Source organism: Pinus tabuliformis, chromosome 8 (genome assembly GCF_031772625.1).
Source record: "Pinus tabuliformis cultivar Carrire ecotype Pingquan chromosome 8, CPIR1, whole genome shotgun sequence".
Lineage (NCBI taxonomy): Eukaryota > Viridiplantae > Streptophyta > Pinopsida > Pinales > Pinaceae > Pinus > Pinus tabuliformis.
The window spans coordinates 176439825-176448913 of record NC_142294.1 but is presented as its reverse complement, the minus strand read 5'-3'; positions in this window follow the sequence as shown (position 1 = coordinate 176448913).

The window sequence follows — 9089 nt, the reverse complement described above, 5'->3', positions numbered from 1 at the left end:
TAGTTTAGGGTTTTGGTGGTTAGAGCAACTAACTCTGAACCTAGGTCCAATCCCCCTTAAGCCAACAAATGGTTCCATTTCCAGGGCCAGGATCTATCTGAGGAATGTGTGATATTTCATAAGTGGATACTGACTAAAAAGGAGATTGAAAAGTGGATAGATCGTAAGTTGCACAAGTTTGCAGCCTTAGAAAATAGAAATCACCTAGTTTCATTGTTGAAAGATACGAATGATGTGCTAAATAATGAATTCAAGAAGCCTAAATATCAAGCTCAGTCTGTAACCGAGGTCAAATAAATCAAGCATATGGTAAATGAGTCTACATGGGATTTTTATCAAAGGGTTGAAATCTCTGCTACAACAGGCTAATCTGTAGATCTCAAATGAACGGAATAAGGATTGATATATTGCTTCATTGTTACCTCACTTAAGATTGCCACTGTATTGGCTTGGAGGGGCCTGACCTAGGTTTAGCGTTAGTTAGCCAAACAAATCCCTACACTACTAACCCTTTTAGCATCAACCCGTGAAGCACAGACTGAAGTCTCACCCGAAGTAGTATGGGGGGATGTTGGAACCAAGTTTCTGCACCCTAAGATGGTCGTGATGTCAATTTATTCCTTCTATTCCTACTTCCACGTAGATCACTTCATTCTAGGGCTTGCCAGACTATCCCTTTATTCTGGCCTTCAGTACCTTCGCAAAAGGGTATGATTGACCTTCGCGTAGCCCTAACTTGCGGCTCAGGTACTTTCGCACTGCTAGGGCAGCCTACCGTGCAGATTCCCAAGCTAGTTTAAGTGTCTTAATTATCTTATTAAACAATCATAGTTAGCACCGCGTAAACATATGTTCTTACTTGCGTTCACTTAACCAACACAATTACATACATTAGCGCATCATATAAGCATTATAAATGAAATTCATACATAACAAGTCAAGATGCATCAACAGGAAACAAAGACACAGAATTAGTAGAATGCTTCTCTTTATTGATATCTTCAGATAATTACACACTCTATCCACCCTGCGCACACAGCTACAGGGGTCCGCGCACTCAGCTGCAAACTTCCACCCCAAGCCTCTGCGCACTTAGTTGTAGAGCCTCTACCTACGCTACGACCCAAAACTTATACTTTTCTCCTTATCCTCAAGAATTCATCTACGACTTATGACTCCTATCACTACTTAGAGCTTACTTAGCTCTTTTATACAATCCCATGGTCCGCGGACCATGGGTAGATCTTTTACATCCGACTTTACTTTACAAAAGTAAGGGAAAAAAACCATTTATAACTCATGACATTTTCGCACTCTACGACCACAAAATGTAGAGACTTTACAAATTTATTACAAAATTTGACCCAAAACATGGGCTTTTAGCCCCAAAACTATCCTTGGGGGATCCCGTTCCTAACAGGCTCCCAACACAAACATCGTGACTCACCCTTGAGTCACTCGACAGGTGTGGAGATTTTTGTGTGAAGCCCTTCCAACTCGACTTATATGACTGCAACCTCAACCGTGCACTGTGCGGCGACCTTCTTTGCGTCTTTAACCATCTGCTCAGTCACTGATCCTGAACTGTCAGCCTGAATCCTTTTCTAATTTTCTTGTAACGTTTCAAGCTTGATTTCAATAGATCCTATTACCGTGTAAGCCTCATCCAACCAAGGCTTCAGTCGTGCCTTCATCACTGCTTCCTTGTGCAGCACTGCATCCACCTTTTCTTTCGGTTTCTTGGCCTCCTACAATTTTTCTAGTCTTTGTGTCAACACGATTGTTCCCGCTGTGCCCTTGACATCGTCATAGCACTATTTTAGCTCACACGCTTTTCTATCTAGTCTTTATACATTGGGGTCCTCCTGCAAGCTTGTCAGGACCTCAAACAACTGTTCAAAAAGTTGTGTGTAGTCTGCTACTACACTGTCCGCCACCCCTACTGCTTTTGTGACAGCGGTCGCTTGTTGCTCCTTCACTTTTGGTGAAGTTGAATGCTAGGTCTTCAACTATAACTCTGTGATTTGCAGGTTCAACTCCAATTGAACCCTCGCCATTTCTGTCCGAGCGTCATGCACCCCCATAGCCAGCTTGCGGACACGCACCTTGACTGGTCCCTCCTCAGAAATGGCCATCTCTAGGACCATTTGGCATGCCTCCTTGACAACCTACATAATGTTCCTATTATGGTTGGTCGCCTCAGTGACGACAGCGATGGAAAAGTCTCACTTTAGTGCCATCTGCTCGTTGTTAATCCGTTGGTCACTAATCACCTGGAGGGCGTGGTGCTCATGGGCCCTCATCTCTACAATCACTCCATCCTGCAAGAGGTGGAGAACTTCACTAGGGAGCATTGCCAGATTCAACCCTACTCCCTTTAGGGCGCTAACAGTGGGCCTATCAATGTAATTCTTTGTGGTCAGTGATCCATCAGGCAACACTATCGCACTGGAGGCCTTCGCGCGCAGCATCTTGGCAGCCTCTAAAGTGTCGATAGCAAGGCTGGTGGACATCATGCTAGCCTATGACATGCGAGTCTGCAGCTCTTGAAAACTTGTCTGGATAGCTCCCAAGGTTATTTGTTGCTGCTACTCAAACTGTCATAGGGCCTCCACAGTGACATCCCACACCATGTCACTGATGTTGTGTAGATCACCCTTTGCTAGCATGATTGGGTCCAGTGATGTCTTGGTAGACTTTGATTTCTTCCTGGATCCTCCTTTCTCCTACTCCCTTGGACACTTGATGCAGGTGGATGTCACCTATGGGTCCACGCCATACTATTCTGTCTACTCCTCCATCCCCTCCTCTATCTAAGGTGAAGATGACCTCACGCCTTTGTCAGAGACCCGCTCTATTCCACCTGTTTTCTTCCTGATCTATTGAGCAGCATCGCGCTCCACTTGGGCCTTGTCAGTGGCCTCCTTCTTTCTCTTTTCGGCCAGATGAGTCATCTTTAGCTCGGCCTCCTCCTTCTTTCTCTGCGTGGTGGACTTGCTCCCTCCCACCACCAAGTTTGTTGTAGTGCGCCACTCTGCTAGCGATTGATCAAGTATTGCATCAATGGCATCATCCGTTGCAAGGTAAGGCAAGTCATAAAATTTATGTGTAGGGTCTTTCCGCGCCCTGATGGACACATGGTGAAAGTCTGTTTTAAACTCTGCATAGCCCTACAGGTTGGCGTACACCATAGGTGAAAATCACGGTTTGTGATTGATGGCCATGCGGATGTTCATCTCCATCAACATCTAGAAGATCTTGTTGTCCTTGCTGCACTGTGCGTCCTTGGTCACCCACAACAAAGCGTACTTCACTGCACCTGGTAGGTCTGGTGTGACCAAATGGAATTAACTATCCTCTAGCAGCTCCCATGCTACCAGCATAATCGACGGAAAGAGCCACGCATAGTGGAACGTCTTGTTGAGCTCCTATGATTCTTAGCAGTTTGCTAGGAACTCTCTGTGAAGGTAATCTGACCAATTGAAATGGACTCCTTCGGTGCACCGGGCTATTAGGGTGATGACAGTCGCTAACACCTTATTGGTGCAACACTTCCTCATCACTTTCCCTGCTAAAATCTGCGTAGCTACCTTTACACCAAGGTTGCAGATGCTAGATATGGCATATCCGCGCGACTTCTTCACCAGATTAAACTTTTCTTTCATGGCCTCTACGAGGTCCTACTCACCACCTTTTCCACCAAATATCATGGCCGGATTCTCTCCTATATAAGGAAATCACGTGATCCTATGGATCAACCTATCAATGATGGGTATCGGCTCCTCCAGCCATAGACACCCATCATGCACCAAGCATAGCAGCTGCTTGATGACCAATACTATAACCGGGGTGTGGTTGTAGTGCAGCATCAAAGCAGTTTGAGCAACCCTGCCTTGTCTACTCCTCTAATCCACCTCCACAGCTCCAATGTGGTCATTCCAGTGTTTGTATCGATGATGTGGCGCATCAGCTGGTTGGTCACCAAGTGTGGGAACTTCTCGTGATCAGCTAAGTCCTAGTCTTCGCATTTTAGCAACGGCACCTGTACCAAGCACGGTCTGTCGAAAACAATCTCATCTAGTAGCAGAGGGGTTTGTAAGGGTGTCTTTCTCTCATCGATGTCTTTCGGCACCTTAGTCTTGCCCTTGCATGGAGGGACATACTCAGGCAACCAAGTGATAAGGTCAGCACCCTGGGCTTCATCCTCCTCCACATCTACTCCCACATCCTCCTCATCCATCGAGATGTCTTCAATTCTTCCTCCTCCGACTCCAAATTGATGGCTTTTCCCTTCTCTTGTGTCGTAGGCTTCTGTGGATCTCTTCATGGCGATGCACACACCGATATTGCAAGCTGCTTGCCCTTCTTATCCCTCGTGCTCTCCTTGGTTGACGTGGTCTTTGGTCTCGGCATTCTTGGTGATTTAGGGACTTCAGCTAATACTTTAGCAAACTCTGGAGAAACTAGTTCTACCTCTCTCTCCATGTCCGGCACTGACTCCTCTTCTTCGATATCTATAGATGTGGCAGGTGTCGACATAATGTTCTACAAGAACTCCTGTGTCTCTTTCAGCATTGTCTCAAAGACTAAACTGGCTATCATAAGTTTGTAGTGCTTGTGACTCATGTGCACTTGAGAGCTCAACAACTCAATTCTCAAAATTCCAATTGTTTTTCTCTAGACAACCACTTGTAATTTATAGGGCATTTTGAATTCAAATCCAACTGTTCCCCCCAAATTAGGTTCATTAATTTCGGATTGGCGGCAAATTTTCAAGGATCCGAGCCATAAATTCCTTCTTAAATGTCAACCGCCCACTCCATTTGGCCACATTTCTACCATCAAATCATGAACAGTGACTTTAACGGTCACTTTCCGATTGACCTGCACAATTTCTCCCAGGGGAATGTAGCTCCCTTCGTGCTGCCGCGAACCATGTGACACTTCCTTACTTCACACAATCCTCCAATCACGCAGCTCACTAACCCAAGAAGTGTATTTTATAGTCCCATGCCTCCTTTCAGCTGCCTAGAGCGCTAAGATTATGCTACCTTCATCTAGTCACATGGCCGGACTGCCAGTGTATGGCTCTAATCGATTGCCATTCACCTATCCTTGGAAGGGATCTCCATTCAATTTGACCAACTGTACTGCTCCTCTGTCAGTAATTTCCTTAATGACGTAGGGCCCTAACTAGTGCATTCTGAATTTCCCTGGAAATTTATCAAACTTGCTGTCATATAACAAAACCAAGTCATTTACCTTAAAGGTGTGCAGCTTAATGTGTTGATCATGTCATGCTTTTTCGCGCTAATTTTCGACTTGTTGGTGAAATCCAGCTAGAAATCTCTCTTCCTCAAGTTCATCCAGCTGTGCAAGCCTTTCCCCCAGGGCTCCATGATCCGTCATACCCATGAGTGCCGCTATGTGAAGACTAGGCACAATGTATTCCATGGGCATTACTGCTTCAACACCATAGACAAGCCGAAAGGGTGTTTGTCTAGTCAACTTCTTGCATGTCATCTGATAGGCCCATAGTACCGCAGGTATGCATATCCCAATCACTTCACTGAGCATTGCAAACCTTCGTTAGTGCATTCTCTAGCACCTTATTGAATGCTTTCACCATCCCATTAGCTTGCAGGTCATAAGGTGTTCTCTTCTGGTGATATACCTGAAATTCCTCTGTCACCGGGTTGATCTTCTCATTCAGAAAGTGTGTATCATGATCGCTCATCAAAATCTTTGGACAGCCAAATCGTGTTAGTACATACTCAAATAGGAACTTTGCAGCATTCGAGCCTGTGCAATCCTTCACAAGTTGTGCCCCTACCCAACGAGTCAAATACTATGTCGTGTTGATAATGTACCTTGCTCCTATCTTTCCTTGGGGCTAGATATGTCCCACAAAATATATCGCCCATTTCTCAAAGGGTTGTCATGTCATCTGTGGATTCAAAGGAATCTCATCCCTTTACGATGGCCTATCATTCCTTTGAAACACATCACACACTTTGCAGTACGTTTTCAAATCTCGATGGAGGGTTGGCCACCACAACCTTGCATGTAGAATCTTCTGCACAGTCACTCTCCCTGCATAATGCTCTCCGGTGGCGTCCCCATGAGCGTCCGTGAGGATGTTGCTTCTTTGAAACTCTGGTACATATCGTTGTAATATATCTAAACCCCATTTTGTACAGATTCCCAGCAATGACAGAAAAATTAGCCATGCACACCACTAACTCCTTCTTCTGCTGGGCGGTGTATCCTTCCAGGGAAGTTCCTGTCATTAGGAAGTGTATTATATCCTCAAAATGACCATCCGCGATGTAGACTGAAAATAGCTATGTGTCAAGAAATCCCTCCTCCAAATTAGCGGGCTCTTCCCCTGTTTCGATGCATGACAGATGTTCTGGTCCCACGTTCATTCATCTAGGCCTTACAATAACTTCAAAATTATACTCCTGGAACAATAACAACCACATGCAGATTCTCCCCCCTAACACAGGATTATTGACCAAGTACTTCAACGCGGAATGATCCATATACATCTTAAAATGGCCACCCAGCAAGTAGTGTCTAAACTTTTGGAGCACGTATACCATGGCTAACCCTTCACGCTCGGTGGTGGAATAGTTCTTCTCCGCCTTGGATAACCTTCTGCTTGCGAATGCTATAGGATGGTCCAAGTCTCCTACGCTAGGCTATGTCAGTACTACTCCCAATGCTATACATGACGTGTCAACTTGTACATGAAACTCCTTCTTCCAATCCGGGAATACTAAAATCGGCACGGTGACCATCTTTTCTTTAAATTCCAAACTCTTCTTATAGTCCTCATTCCAACAGAATGTGGCTTCCTTCTCCAACAAGTTCTCTATAGATGCAATGATCTAGGCATAGCCTTTGATAAACTTTCTATAATATCCTGTATGTCCTAGGGTAGCTCGCAACTGTTTCACACTCCTCAGCGCTTCCAAATTTGGTATCACTGTGATCTTTGTGGTATCTACAATCAGTCCCTATCTGCAAACCACATGACCCGGGTGTGGTCCCAAAAGGAACACAAAATAGGCACTTCTTCAGATTGAGTGCGATTTGATATCTTTGACAAGTATCTAGCATCAGGGATAAATTGGCGACATGGCGTTTCACCAGCCCAAACACAGTCCAGTCATCAAAGTATACTTCTAGGAACTTATGAATAAATTCCTTGAACGCTGCAACAACTACGCACGAGAAAATTGTAGGCGCATTCTTTAATCCGAATGGCATTATAGTACACTAAAAACACCCACACTCAGTCACGAAGGTCACCTTGCTCCTATCCTCTGGCACAATTTTGATCTGATGGTACCCAAAGAACCCATCAGTGAAGGAATATGCTTCCTAGCCACCTACATTTTCCAACACCTCATCAGTGAACGGTGTCGGGAAATTATCATGTATGGAAGCATCATTCGACTTCCTGAGATCTACGCATATCCTTATTTCATCCTTCTACTTCTTCTCCTGTACCACCATTGGGTTTACCCAATCAGATTCTTCCACAAGCTCAATGATGCATGCCACAAGCATCTTATCTAGCTCTAAGCAGACCTTCTCCATATACTTTGGATTGAGACAGTAAGGTCTTTTCTTAACTGGCTTTGCGTCGAGCTTCAACGTGATCTTCATAACACCTAGGTCCCTGATTATCCCCTTTATATCAATAAACTTGGTAGCGAATAAATCTTGGTATTCGCGGAGCAATTCAATGACCTTATCCAACATTGCGTCATCCCAATAATCTTTAATCTTCGCGAATTTGGGATCTGCCTCGATACCAATGTTTATCTGTTTTGTTTTCAGCGGTGAGGTTATATCAGGATTCTAAATCTACTGTCCTTCAACCTTGCGGTGACCTTCTATTTCAGGGATGTTAATCTTTCACGGATCCTCATTCTCTTATTTAGCGGTTACGTTATAGCATTCTAGCGCGTGACTCAGCTGAGTAGCCCAATTAGGCTGAATCAGGTCCAAAGGATCCTGCGGTATCCTAAAGATTGTTGCTTTCAGCTCTTGTAGCACCTTGTCAATACAGTCAACCCCATCTTCAAAGTGGAATGTCATTATGAATCCTTCGTACAAAATATCCCATTCACCTGTACCATGGCAGAGCTCTATTTCTAAGTACCAGTTCATCAAGATGACATCTAGTGTGTGATAGAACAAGTGCACCCATTCAGGTTGAGGCTTCTCTCCATAAGCCTGAGCCCATTTGGCCAAGTGCATGCGCAAATCATCTTGCCCATCATATTTTTCTATTATTCATACCTTCGGCTTCCCAAAGTGAGTTCTCATCATCCTCCTACATTCGTGCCAATCATCAAATCTTCCCTTGTGTGTACCCCACCATATTGCGGGTGTAGCACGTAGTGCCCAGTCCAACACCTGGAAGCACTACTTTTTTGGTACCTCCCTCTCAAATGCATCCAAAAAGATATCTACATCATTCAAGCCATCACAAGTGGGAAAATTTCTTACCTCTGACGACACACAGCGCAGCAACTGGGTCATCATCTTGTAGCTCAGTGTAGTTACTTCATGTAACCAATTCTACCACCGCTCTAATTCTTCATCAAAGTCTGAGGTGCATGAACTCTTGTGATCCCATGTAATTAGTCCATCCACTATTGGATTCACCCAATCTTGGCCTCGTGCTGTTATCTTATAGATACAATCCATATCGTCATTGCTCTCATAATCGCGAACTGGTTCAGTATAGCGTGATCCCTCAGCAGGATCTAAAGGTACTATTACGTGGAGCGATTTCTTCTCAAATATCATCTTTCGCTTCTTTAGGTTGATTACCCCATTCATATAGCCCAATCAATTCCAAGGAGTGCAAGATAGGGGTTGTTGTCATCCACAATTTCTATTACCTCAAAATTATCCAGCGCGCTCATGCCTTCAATATCTATAGTCACCCCTTGCAGTCGCCCCATAGCGATGATCTTTTACTGATTCACCATCCTTAGCTTAATCGAAGACCACTGCAACATGGGTCTCCCCACCTGTTCCCAAGTCTTCTTTGGTAGGACATTTTC